We start from the raw sequence: 14,554 nt of genomic DNA on the forward strand, positions 1-14,554 counted from the left end.
GCTTGCAGTGGTCTCCTCGCGTGGAAGCTGGAGTGGTGGTTGCAGGTCAGCAGATGCAGGCTAGTAGGATAGTGGATGCAGGTCAGCAGGTGCAGGTTGCAGAGCAGCGGATGCAGGTCAGCAGATGCAGGTTTGCAGAGCAGTGGATGCAGGTCAGCAGATGCAGGTTGGCAGAGCAGCAGATGCAGGTCAGCAGACAGAAGCGGAGTCAGACTAGCCAGGTCATACACATCAGGTAACACAGCATAAACGGCAGGCAGAGAATAGTCAGAGTCCAGGCTGGGTCTTGGCAACAGGCAATCAGGCAGGTAACAGAGCAGGGTCAAACGAGCCGAGGTCAGGATTGGAGACATAAGCAGGGTCAGGAAGCCGGGTCAACACAGGAACAGAGTACTGGTACAATCAGGAACACAGGAAACAGAAGCAGATCAAACCACAAGGGGCAGCGCCATTGAGCATCCTTTATGGACTATTGGGCGCCAAAGCACAGTCATTTCACTGTGGATTCACTTTGTATGGATGTTTCCATTTTTATCTTTATTTTTTGTGTGCAATTAAGGTGATCACATTATTTTATTGTTTGATTTCATTGTACTATTTTCAGCGCAGCTATTTTTTTGATCTTTGTGTCTAACATGCGTGCATGTGCACATTCGTGTGCGAAGTCCATGATTTGTGCATGCGCATAAGCGCACGCCTTCTGGAACGGGCAGTGCGTCCCTGACAGACATATACGACATTCTTGGTGGAGTACGTAATGAACGGTTTAATAGAAAATGCTTCCTGAGTCGAAGTGGACTGAAAAGACTCTGTTCTCCTACTCCTATTAGCATTTAATTTGCAAATCGGACATTTCCTACAAGGAAAGAAACCCCCCATGTTCTGAAAGAAAGAAAGTTGTTTTGGAGGGTCCTCCACATTAGGAGCCAACTATAATTTCAAAGGAGGAACACCTCTATATGCCACTCAAGGCATATCGGGTAGGTTAGATCCCAAAACCCTATCCCCTTTTAAAACCTTCCAATGACTTTGCATTATTTGTTTAATTTCATAGTGCTGGTTTGAATAAGTGGTGACAAAGGAGAATTTAAAACTGTCATCCTAATTCTTAGATTTAGGGATCAATAGGTCATCCCTATTTTTATCCAAAGCTAATCTAAAGGCTCCTTACAGTTCATTGGCATCATAACTTTTTTCCAAAAATTTTTTTTGAGTGTTGAGGCCTCTTGCACAAAATCATCCTGATTTGCGTAATTTCTCCTCAACCTCAAAAACTGGCTCTTAGGGATTGATTTGAACCAGGATTTGTGGTGGCAGCTCCTAGAATCAATGTAGCCATTCCGATCAGTTTCCTTGAAATAGGTCGATGTGACCACTGCATCATCCACAACTCTAATCCTAAGGTCAAGGAAATGAATATCAGACTTACTGGCTTTATATGTAAGGAAAATACACCCGTCATTGACATTCAACCCTGCTATGAAATTGTTAAGGGATTCCAAATCCCCATCCCACAGGAGGAGGATGTCGTCTATATGTCTTTTCCAGAATACCAGTTCTGATCTGGATTCCTGATAGACTACATCCTCCTCCCATTTGGTCATAAAGAGATTGGCCATACTGGGGGCAAGTTTAGCCCCCATGGCCACACCTCTATTCTGCACATAGTTGGAACTTCCGTACCAAAAATAATTGTGTTCCATAGCATAATTCAAAAGACTCAAGATGAAAGATCTCTGCTTATCATGAAGGGTGTCACCTTTCAAAAAGAATTCCACTGCTTCTCTGCCGTGTTGGTGTGAAATTACTGTATATAATGAAGTGACATCCGCAGTGGCCAAAATATAACTCTCCTTCCATTCCACAGGCTTAAGCGAATCAATAACCTGTGTGGAATCCATCAAGTAAGATGGAGTATTGACCACCAAAGGTTGCAAAATATGATCTACGTATTTGCCCACCCTGGAAGTGATCAAATTGATCCCACTTAAGATCGGCCTCCCAGGGGGGCAAATTGGATCCTTATGCACTTTGGGCAGGTAATACATTTCTGGATCCACAGGAGCCACTGAAATTAAAAAAGCTTTCTCCTTTTTAGAAATGATCCTCTGCTGGTATCCCTCCTCCACCAACACAACTAATTCTTTTTTGTAATTGGAGGTAGGATTCCCCTTCAGAGGAACATAGATTTCCCAATCGGAGAGTAGCCTTATCACTTCTATATTATAGGCTTCCCTATCTAATATGACAATCCCACCCCCCTTATCGACGTGGCGTACGATAATGTAATTTCGTTCCTTAAGACGCTCCAATCCCTTTTTGAAAATTAACTCTCTCCTGTTCTTCTTAATCTGTAAATCATTGTTAACCAAATCTCTAAAAACAGAGATTGAGGGGGCTAAATGACCCGAAGAATTAAACAATGAGGCTAATTATGTGGGGTCTTGTGAGCCAAAGATGGACTGATGCCTTTGTGAGGTGAAACAAATATAGATAAGCTGCAAACACTAACCACGTTTCATTGCGTGCATAAACCAAAAAATATAAAAAAAGTGCCTGCGCTGAAAAAACATATATATCCCAATAGTTGGGAGGTGCATATATAGTGTAAAACTATACTACAAAATTTCAATATAAAAAAAAAAAAAAAAAAAAATGCTAGTAATATATAAATTATAGAATGCATAAAAGTATCCCATAAAGTGCAACATGCAAGAAGACAATATATATATGTGGTTATAAATATAAGATCAAAGTGCAAAAACAAGTGTCCACATTTAAAAATTCATTGATATCAACACATAATAATTCTATAGGAGATGACGGTCCTAGGCAAAATGGCCACCGTGTGCGGTTGTAGCCTAACACTAGAGATGTCAGCGGTCCTAGGCAAAATGGCCGCCGACAGGATATACTTATATCGATGTAGCCTATTACTAGAGCTGTCAGCGGTCCTAGGCAAAATGGCCACGACAGCATATAAACACACACACAGAGCATCCGTCCAATTAGATCCCCCAGAGGAAGGCACGTGATCCCTGTGCCGAATACGCGTCGGGGAGGGGTAGGACGGAGCTGTCAGCAACAGAGGTAGATGAGGAACGACACACCGCACGCCATACAAACGCTTGTTTTATACAAACACTCTCTGGAAAGATTGGTGCACTCACGCACCTATATATTGTGAGTACCCTTCTGGAGGGAAGTTTTAATATATTTTAAATAAATCCCTACTGTATCACACTATGGAGCTTTTTCTTTCTTGTATGTGAGACTATCTGATGACATCTGAGAGTGGTGGAGTTTATACCAGCATACCCTGTATGAGCCCAAGGGGTGGCTCCAATGGGTGTTTAGACACCGTTTAATTACCGTGTCACACGCTCAGAGGTGAGCGCAAGCACAAGTGGGGGGTCACAGGAGAGCACTGAAGCATGCTGGATTGTGAACACCATTAAGGAGGAGCATGAGGAACACTGTTTTTTGTGGACACTACTTACTTGCACTTTATGTGTTGATATCAATGAATTGAACTTTTTAAATGTGGACACTTGTTTTTGCACTTTGATCTTATATTTATAACCACATATATATATTGTCTTCTTGCATGTTGCACTTTATGGGATACTTTTATATAAGGATTGTATTCATTCTATAATTTATATATTACTAGCATTTTTTTTTTTTTATATTGAAATTTTGTAGTATAATTTTACACTATATATGCACCTATTGGGATATATATGTTTTTTCAGTGCAGGCATGTTTATTTATATTTTTTGGTTTATACACAATGAGGCATTGGATAAGCTAGAATTCCTCATATCAGCTGAAACTACCGTATTAGAACGATATGGGTTCGAAATCATGTAGCGCTGAATGTTGACCTTGCGAATGAACTTTTGAACATCAATAAATGTTTCAAATTTGTTCAAAGCTCTTGAAGGGGCAAACTTCAGGCCATGATTCAGAACATGTTTCTCTTCAGTAGACAAGATAGCTTTACTTAAATTAAAAAGGCCGGAGTCCTTTAGACCCGCCTCCTTTTTAGAGCGGATCCTCCTTCCCCCTCTGGAACCCCTTTTAGTTTTATACCTCTTTTGTTGTTGTGAGGGAAAAAAATTACAAGTGTAATTACCACCAGCTGGACCACCTCTACCTACATGATTAAAATCAGAGGGGTGATTCTGTTGTTGCCACCAATTACCACTTGCCTCGGAGAATAACCATTCTGCGGTTGATATTGGGGAGTACAGTAATTGGGGTGCTCAGTGATAAATTTATCATCCCTGTAGGGGCTATTGCTGCCCCCCAATCATCCAAAACAATTGTGGACAGCAGGATAATAACCGCCAGTCACCAGGCAATTGAGTAAACAGTCTAAGAAGCGGTCAGAGGAACTGGCTTCTCTCCTTCTCTCTCTGCAGTCCTGCCATTTTTTCTTTTGTGAGGTAAAAACTTGTTGCTGTTGCTCCCTGCTGTGCTGTGTGCTCCTGGAGGTTAGACAGTCTGACTGTTTTTGTCTCAGATTCTGTGTCTCCTGTCTGCCTCTGAATCTGATGCGCATACTTTTGATTTCAAGCTCATTGGCCCCTTTAGTACCAGGGAGCCAGAGGCCCAACCATCGCAAATGCACGCATATTATTTCCAAATGTGATAAAGGAAGGGACTTCTTTTCCCATAATGACAGAATAAAGAGCTCATTGATGAAGAATGGGAGAGACCTGATAAGAAGACCAATTTACAGTACAGGTTCTCTAAACTTTATCCAATAATGTTGGCTGATAAATGTTTATGCGACACACTTTCAGGGGTGGATGGGGCCCTCCAGTGTCTTTGCAAGTCAAGTGTCTTTGCCTTTCAATAACTCAGTTGCCTTTAGGGGTTCTATGGATCGAAAAGTAGACCTAAGGCTGGTTCATGCCAGATGCAATCCAGTGTGTTAGTATCCTGCAAAAAATGCTTGAACAGTGTTTACCATGCATTCCAATGACCTAGTTCACACCAGTGCAGTGCGTTCCAGTACAGCCAACTAAAGTAGAACATTTTTTTCTGTATGGAACTGTATGGCAAAACGTATTCTGTATGGCAAAAGGTATTGAAAAAAACACCTCAATGATGCGCATGCAGAAAGACATCCTTAACTCGGAAATTTAACTGTATCCAGTTCTGGAGATCTCACTTACAAAAAGAGACTCAACAAAAATGTCAATACTCAATACAAATGGTCTATGGGATAAAACATATCAGGCGAGAATTCAAGATTTTAATGTGTACAGTCTGGAGGAAAGAAGGGAACGGGGAGGCATGATTAAACCCTTTGAATATATCCAGGGTGTGAATACGATTCAGGAGGCCAGTATTTTCAATATAAAACCAAGTTCAAGAACACAGGGACATGACTTCAAACTAACAGCAAGAAGGTTCAAACGAATCTTATAAAGTATTATTTTACCAAAAGAGTAGGTGATGCTTGGAATAGACTTCCTACAGAAGTAGTGAGTCAACAAGTGGATCCAAACATGCTTGGGACAAGCATGGATCTATACTCAAAATGTAACAAAACAGAAACATGTATAAACTGAAAATAAAATGGGGCAGACTGGATGGACCACTTGGTCTTTTTTCTGGATTCTATGTTTCTAACTTTGGTACCAAAAATGTTCCATAGGTGACACTTTAAAAGCTCTTACTTACATTGCTTTAGACTTAAAGTAGAACTATAGGCAAATCATATTTTTTCGTTTTAGATTGAGAGAAAGAAAGGGTTATAGCCCCTGTTGGTTTATTTTGTGTAATCTGTGCCCCATTGGGGAGATTTACCTTCACTTCCTGACCCATAGCCAAACAGAAAGTGAGAGGAAATCACTGAAAATTAAGGGAATCCCTTAGGGGCCTCCAGGCCATCAGAAATAGTGTCCCCATTGGAATATTTCTGCTCTTTTTCTGGGGACAGCCCAAAATTTGGGATTTTCTTTTATTTTTAAACTTTCAATGCCAATGGTATAATGGTGTAGCAATATGGGCTACAATCATAAAGCACCATACCTTCCAGTATCTCAAAGCATTGTCTGTCCCTCTAGTGATCAGTGTATCCGATGACATCATATTTGTGTGCCAAACAAAAGTATTGTGGGATGAATAGTCCTCCCTTCAGATAATTGCTTTGCACGATTATGTGCCAGGACTACATATACCAGGGATCTTTGCTGTCATCGGGAGATTTCTGGGAGTAGCTATAAAATAAGCAAAAGCCAGAGCGGAGCTCTCTTCCTCCTGGGCCTGATGCAAGACGGACCTCTCTGTACAATACAGAGAGGTCGCGGCCTACCACGCAGAGTATCACCTTCCAACCCGTAACCTGAGAGGCCTAGCTCTGCTTTTTGCTGTTGGACATTCTCCAGCACCACTCTAGTCGCCTGCCATTCGGTGTGTGTCAAGTTTTACGCTGGGAGATCGAGACAGCGGATCCGCTGCATGAGTGTCACTACACTGGTGAGAGGGCAAATCGCTTAACCCTTATCCATTCTTTGTCACAGTTATATTGAGACAATTTGCACAGACATCTCTACTCCAGGAATACTTTACTGAATTTATCTGAACACTGTGCTTAGACATCTTTAGCCTTCCTCACTACAAGAAATCTACTGTTTCCCACTACACCTAAACGGATTACAGTTAACGAGCTCCTACATGCCGGTGAAGAACATCAGGTCTGCAACATGGACTTTATTGCCATTACTGATAGAAAGGCCCCTATATTATCATTTCAAGATCTGCTCTCCCTTCTTAGGATAGCATTATAGGCTGGCTAGGTCCCATCTCTCACAGGGTGAGTTGGCGCTGTCACCTAGAACTCAGCAGATCTATTACCTCCTCTTTGTGATAACGTTCCCCTTTATTGGTTCAAGTAAAATATGCATAGAACCTAAATATGCAGAGTTGTCTGATTATTACTCTATAGTGATACAAAGATGTCTGAACACAGAGTGTCAAGTGGGTTGGAATATTCACCAAGCCATGGCCGTGCAGATGAGCAGGTACTTCTAAGCAGTCCTCTAGGGGGTCGTGTTACATTTGGGGGGTTCGCCCGGGATGCTATCTGCAGCTGGCCCTAGCCGACCTAGATTGGAGCTGCAATCTGCGTGGGAGGCCACCTCAATGGCCACAGTTGCTTGGGGTAAAAGTCATGGGGCCACAACAAACAAAAGCACTATTTTGGAGATCTCAAGAAACAAGCACACTGAGAGAGAGAGATCAGAAGGTGGCTGAGAGCTCTGGCACCAGGACACCGTAGCTACCTGGTGGAAACTGATGCCTCAGAGGAGTTGGATCAAGTCAGAGCACTGAGAGAATGGCAGGAGGAGGTGCCAGTGTGCTTTTGAGAGGAAGAGATACGTTTGACTGAAGAGGTGACTGCAAGGGTGTTCCCACTCAAAATGGAGAGAGAACAGACCGAGAAACAGCCCTCAGAAAAAACTCACGAGAAGGGTCCTGTACTGGTGGGAGCCGACTTGCAAGGGGCTAGTGCTCCTCCCCTCTCATTCTATACTGATATGAGTCGATTAGTCGATAGCCTGGTGAAGAATGGATCTGGAAATGCTAACCAGAGTTACCGAAGACATAGATTTTTCTCAGGGCAATTACTAGCCCCTGTGGGAGAAGACGAGTTTGAAACATGGATGAGCCAGGCTCTACAGGCCATGGAAGATGACAACGGCTTAGTGAGAGCCTTCGAGGCCCAGCAGCTGATGCAACCTGAGAAGGGGCATAGATGTATGCTGTTTTCGGAAGGGTTGAAACTACTGCTGACTTGTAAAAATTCAACCACACTCACTGTGACGAACCCTTGTCCGCCAGTCAATGCTTCCTCCGTCCAGAACTAGCACTATCCAAGACCCATTAGCTAACCTGGTCACCAGACAACACCAGTGTAGAGTGGCAAACCACAAACTGATTTATTATCGCACATGGACACAACAGATAAAATAACTCAGAGACTCTTTCCCCCACCCTTGGAAAACAGGGCGGGGTAAACTGTCCATTGATAATAGACACACAGGTCAGGTGTGTTCAACTTCTCATCAGAGTCCACAACAAAATGAGACAATATACAATATATACATGTATACAAGATTGAGTCCGATTAGTACAGATCAGACTGGATTTCTCATTCACCTCACAAAGAGTATTGTTCCCTTAAAATCCAGGGCCCATAATCAGAAGGCAAGAGGCTAGTATTTAGTCCTCTCCAAAATCCTCTGTCCCGGCTAGGTCTGTCACACATCTCCCCTTACGGCAGGAGACTAACGCAGGAGGAGAGGCCAGACGGGTTGACTCCGAAGTTAGTCAGTAGTTCCAGTCCCCCAATGCCGGTATCCACACAGTACCCTAAATAAATTGTCCCAAACAGAGCATTACTTACCCAGCCAACCTCTGCCTCTCTCAGAGAACATGCCCACCGCTGTGGAGAGGCCTGGACTGGCCCTTCTCCCTGGAGTCCACTGGAGAGAAGACAGGGTGACTGGGCTCACTCCATCATGCTGTTGGGGATCTGGGCCAAACGCCCAGCATCCCTGGGGCATACAAGTGGGGACTGAAGTCCCATCCACTTTTGGTAGGTGAAAAACCCCCAGTGCTTGCAAAGCAAGGCTGACATCCTTCTGTCTCAGTGCCGCACCATTTTCTGGGGTTGTGTCAGTGGAGACTGAAGTCCCATCCACTACCACAGGAACTGCTTCTTCTGTTAGTTGAGGGCAGGAGGCCAGCAGCACTCTGCCCGGTTGCCAGCCCTTCTTCTGGGTTGCTGTGAGTGGAGACCGCAGTCCCATCCCCTGATATTAGCTCAAGCTGCAGTTGTGTGTAGGGGCCAGTAGCATTCTGCCCGGTTAGCACTTCAGCTGAGGACCCCACATCATCCACTCTGGCTAACTGTTGGGGAGTGACCGTCACCTTCTCACCATGGGCCCCTAGAACTACTGCAGGTGTGGGGCAGAGGTCTTGGACCCTCTGTCTGGTGGCCAGCACTTCAGCTGGAGGAGTCTCTTGTAACTCCACAGATGCTGCTGTTGGTGCTGGGCAGAGCCCAGTGAAGTTTGGCCCCGATACCAGCTCTTCTGCTGGAGGCTCACCAGGCTGTTCTTCCTCAACAGAAAAGTCTATCAAATCCTCTGTCTCTGCAACTGGTGTCTGGAGATAGAGGTTCACGATCTGTTTGTGGAACCCAGAAAATGCTATTGGTGCTGGGCAGAGGTTAGCTGAGCTCTGCCCTGTTGTCAGCACTTCAGCTTTGGGGATGGCAATCTCCAGATTTTCCACTGCCAATTCTCTGGCATGCTGCTGGACAGGCACATTCCTCCATCCAACCTCGTCTTGTGCAGAAACAGGTTTGTCAAGGTCAGTCAGCACTTGTTGCATCCACCATAAGACCTCCTCATCCATAGCTGCGGGGACCAGGTGAGCAAAGCACACTGTTACTATGGCACCTTGCCAACTCTTCAGCCAGGATTTCAGAGCTGTCATCTGGTATTTCCTGATAGTCCCAGGCAAAGGGAGCCCCACCCTGCTGCTCGGCAGGGTCTAGCAGCTGTCTGTAGGCGATCTCCAGCTCCCATTCCTGAACGGCCAGAAACTCTTCCAGTGCCCAGTGCAGTTCCGAGACATTCAGTCTTTGCTCTCTGTGCTCCATTATTTCCTCCAAACACCACTCCAGATCACTCCCAAAGTCAGGGTCCCCGGACAGCCTCCAGTACAACAATCCGAGGCCATCATAGTCAAAGCCTTCCGTGGGGCTGTCATCCGCTGTCCATGGGCACATTTGGGCTACATACCACTGGGGGGCTCTGTAGCTCTCATCCAACCGCATTTCTGCCCGGATCAGCCTGCTTAACTCAGCTGTCCACTCCTGTTTCGGTTGTTCCCCCAATAACAGCATTCGTACTTCATACTGCGACCAGTACCTTACATGGATGGAGGGGAGAACTTTTCCCTGGCGTCGCTGCTCACAGGCTAGCGATTCCTTCCAGAGTTCGCAGTGGATAAAATCAAACCATCCCAGCAGGACCTGCTCTGATACTGGTCATCTGTGCTGTATCTGCATCTCTCGCAACCTCCTTCTGAATTCCTCTTCAATGTTGGCTGGTATCTGTACCTCTTCTCTCCTGCTATCCGAACCTTGGATCCAGGGGATGGTTTGGATGTGTTCACGGCAAGGACGCACGATCCCACCGCTGCCAGCCAATTGTGAGGAACCCTTGTCTGCCAATCAAAGTGGCAAACCACAAACTGATTTATTATCACACATGGACACAACAGATAAAATAACTCAGAGACTCTTTCCCCCACCCTTGGAAAACAGGGCGGGGTAAACTGTCCAATGACAATAGACACACAGGTCAGGTGTGCAACTTCTCATCAGTAAACAGTCTTATCAGCAGTGAGAGCTGTTGGAGGAATCCCCCCTCCCTCCATAGAGATAAACATTCCATAATATCCAAGGCAGACAGACACAGTAGAACATTGGAATACAGCCACACCCCAAACGATCACAGCAAAGAGTCCACAACAAAATGAGACAATATACTATATATACATATATACAAGATTGAGTCCGATTAGTACAGACCAGACTGGATTTCTCATTCACCTTGCAAAGAGTATTGTTCCCTTAAAACCCAGGGGCCATAATCAGAAGGCAAGAGGCTAGCATTCAGTCCTCTCCAAAAGCCTCTGTCCCGGCTAGGTCTGTCACACTCACCAACAGAGGGTAGAGAGTCTATCCGAATACATCTCCCGAGTAGACAGTATGCTGCATCAAATTATCCTCAAGAAGGGCATTGACCCTAAAGATGTTGATCAGGCCCGTCTGGCCCGGGTTCTGCACAGGGTCCGGCCCAATCATCCTATCGTGCTGAAGTTTTTGCTGAAGAGAACTACCCACCTATCCTGAATTGATAAGGGAGGTACGAGAGGAAGAGGCTCTTTTGGAAGAACAATGATCAAGAGCAGAGGCATAACTAGAACCTTCAGGGCCCTGGTGCAAGAAAACTTGGAAGGCCCCCCTGGCCCCCCTTCATTTAATTGGTCCCGGGCCCTTTTCTCTGGTCTTGGGCCCTTTTCTCTGGTCCCATGGCCTTCCCCACCGATCTGGCCCTTTACTCCTCTATTATGGTCCTGCAGCGGGACCCTTTAATGTGTTCTACAGTGGGCCCCCTTTCTACAATCTTGGGCCCACCACATGGTGGCAGAAAACAATAGACATTTCACCAGCACACCGGGGAACTCCATATAAGGGTCCAACGCAATGGCAGAACTACCAGGGTTGCAAAGGTCACACTTGTGACCAGGCCTTGGCATTCTAGCACCATGGGTGTCTCCAGCCTACTCTTGATGTCATGCCCCTGCTATTGATAACGCTGGTCTGGTGTCTCTGTCTCCATGGCAGCGGTGGCAGTCTATTAGGACCCAGTGCTGGTTACATTATTGGGCTGAGTCAGCTAGCAGCAGTACTGCTGCATAGCCTTCTCTGTTGTCATGCCGATTGAGATGTAACTCAGGTGATGCTCCCAGTCGGATCTAATAAACACAGTATATATAAGAATCAAGAGTACAATCACCTATATATCAACCATATGTTCTGCAGCCATGTGGACTCCATGTCAGTAAGATGGGGCTCTGATCAATAAACTCACTAACACATTTTCCATTAGATCTGACTGGGAGCATCAACTGGATTGCATCCCGATCAGCATATAGATGAGCATACAGATAGCCTAGATAGAACTTTCAAGCTGGTCAGGAATCGATTTTACTGGCCATCCATGAGAACAGGGGTGAAAAGCTTTTGCTGCTCTTGTGTCAGGTGTATCCAGAGAAAAACTTTACCAGGTTGGGCAGCCCCAATGGGCCATCTACAGAGGGCCAATGGAGTTGGTGTGCATTCATTTCTTGTGCCTGGAACCTGATCTGAGTGAAAGGAGTAATGTCCTGGTTGTGACAGATCATTTCACCCCATATGCTCAGGCTTTCCCCACTAAGGATCAACAAGCTAGTATGGTGGCCAAAACTCTAGTGGAGAAGCTCTTCGTCCATTACTGGTTGGGATCAGAAGACTATGTGAACTCTTAAACATAAAGAAATCGAGGACTACTCCCTACCATCCCCAAGGGGGACCCACAACCTGAGCGTTTCAACTGCACCCTGTTGAACATGTTGGGGACCCTCCCATCAGAGAGAAAAAAGCATTGGGGAGACCATATCACTGCAATAGTTCATGCCTACATTGTACCTCAAATGATTCTACCGGATACTCCTCTTACAGATTAATGTTCAAAAGAGAAGCTCGCCTACCTGTGGATCTGGCCTTCGACACATCATTAGATCACACATCCCAGGCTTCTTATAGGGGATATGTCAACAGGCTCCGGAAGAATTTAAAGGTGGCTTATACGAAAGCCAATGAGGCCTCTACTATCAGAGAACAAAGGAACAAGAAGAATTTTGATCTTAGAGTGAGGGTTCAGGATCTACAACCTGGAGATTGAGTGTTGTTGCGTAATCTAGGGGTGCCAGGAAAACATAAGCTGGCTGATCAATGGCGTTCCCAACCTTACATTGTTCGCAAATGACTACCTGGACTCCCTGTGTATCAGATTTGGCCTGTAGGGAAGACTGGCCCCCTCAAGACTTGGCATCAAAACCATTTGCTGCCCATTTCAGAGGCTGTTTGAGTACCTTCAACCCCTTGCCCAGAGACATATCAGTCTCCAAGGTTGAGGCCTAGGGTCAGAAAAACCTGTCCACCTGCACTTCCAGAAGAGGAAAGTGATGATGAGGAATTACCTTTTGGATTGCCTGTGGGTTCCCCCTTTGGAAGATGATTCCATCGTTCCTGTTGCTGAAAAAGAAGGCTGTCCAGGGACAGGTTCCCATTCACCAGACACTGAGATAGTAGTTCCCTGCACACTTAGGGGAAATGAGGAAGTCAAGCTGGAGCCTTGTGAACTGTCTAATGCGACTGATACTCTCATCCCTCTTACTAACACTACAGGGAGAGAGACAGAAACTGGACTGAGGCCAGAGCCTGTAGTAGAACCAGAGCCTGAAGTAGAGCCGGGCACCGAGGCAGAACCTGAATCGAAAGCTCGATGCAGTTTTTGGGAAACAGAACAGGAACCAGAGTCACTGGAAGACATTAATTCTAGGTTAAAAAAGAGGATATGTCCCCCAAAAAGATTGACTTATGATACTTTAGGAGAAAATTCTGATGAACTTATTGCCACTACCCAACGTCCTAGTCAAGTACCTGCCTCCTTTACTGAGCCTTTAGTAAAGGATGACCTTGATCTACCCTCTGACACTACTGGGTGGGCCACTAACTTATTACTGGCCTGTCATAAAATTAATGTGACTTTTCCTGTTGATGTATATAATTTGTTATCAGAAGACCCTTCATTAAGTCAGTTATTAGCTGTTGCAACTTCTAGTTTGTTAGATGTTTAATTGTTTAGCTTAGCAGGATGCAGTAAAGGGATTCCAAAAGTTGTGCTCTGTCTTTAGGGACCATAGACTTTCAAGTGGGGGGAGGATGTAACAATATGGACCACAATCATAAAGCACCGCACCTTCCAGTATCTCAAAGCATTGCCTGTCCCTCTAGTGATCAGTGTATCCAATGACATCAAATTTGTGTGTCAAACAAAAGGATTATGGGATGAATAGTCCTCCCATCAGATAATTGCTTTGCACAATTATGTGCCAGGTCTACATATCCCAGGGTTCTTTGCTGCCATCGGGAAATTGCTGGGAGTAGCTATAAAAGAAGCAAAAGGCTGTGCGGAGCTCTCTTCCTCCCGGGCCTAACGCTAGACAACAGGAAGAGACAGGTCGCGACCTACTGTCTGCCATTCGGTGTGTGTCCAGCTTCACATTGGGAGATCGAGACAGTGGATCCGCTGCAAGAGTGTCGCTGCACAAGTTACTGTCCGGAAGACATCGGGGCAGTCTGGTTGTTGGTGAGAGGGCAAATCGCTCAACCCTTATCCATTCTTTGTCACAGTTACATTGAGACACTTTGCACAGACATCTCTACTCCAGGAATACTTTACTGAATTTATCTGAACACTGTGCTTAGACATCTTTAGCCTTCCTCACTACAAGAAATCTACTGTTTCCCACTACACCTAATCGGATTACAGTTACGAGCTCCTACATGTCGGTGAAGAACATCAGATCTGCAACGTGGACTTTATTGCCATTACTGATAGAAAGGCCCCTATATTATTATTTCTAGATCTACTCTCACTTCTTAGGATAGCTAGGTCCCATCTCTTACAGAGTGTCAGTATAATCAGTTTGCTGAAATATCCGTCTAGGGGGAAACATTATTTCTCAAGGAAGTGTGTACATAGTATTGTCATTGTTAATATTTGTCTTGTGCCTTTCGGAGGAATTATTTTGCTGAGTTGGCGCTGTCGCCTAGAACTCAGCAGATCTATTACCTTCTCTTTGTGATAACGTTCCCCTTTATTGGTTCAAGTAAAATATGTATAGAACC

The sequence above is a fragment of the Aquarana catesbeiana genome, linkage group LG03, assembly GCF_042186555.1.
Source record: "Aquarana catesbeiana isolate 2022-GZ linkage group LG03, ASM4218655v1, whole genome shotgun sequence".
Classification (NCBI taxonomy): domain Eukaryota; kingdom Metazoa; phylum Chordata; class Amphibia; order Anura; family Ranidae; genus Aquarana; species Aquarana catesbeiana.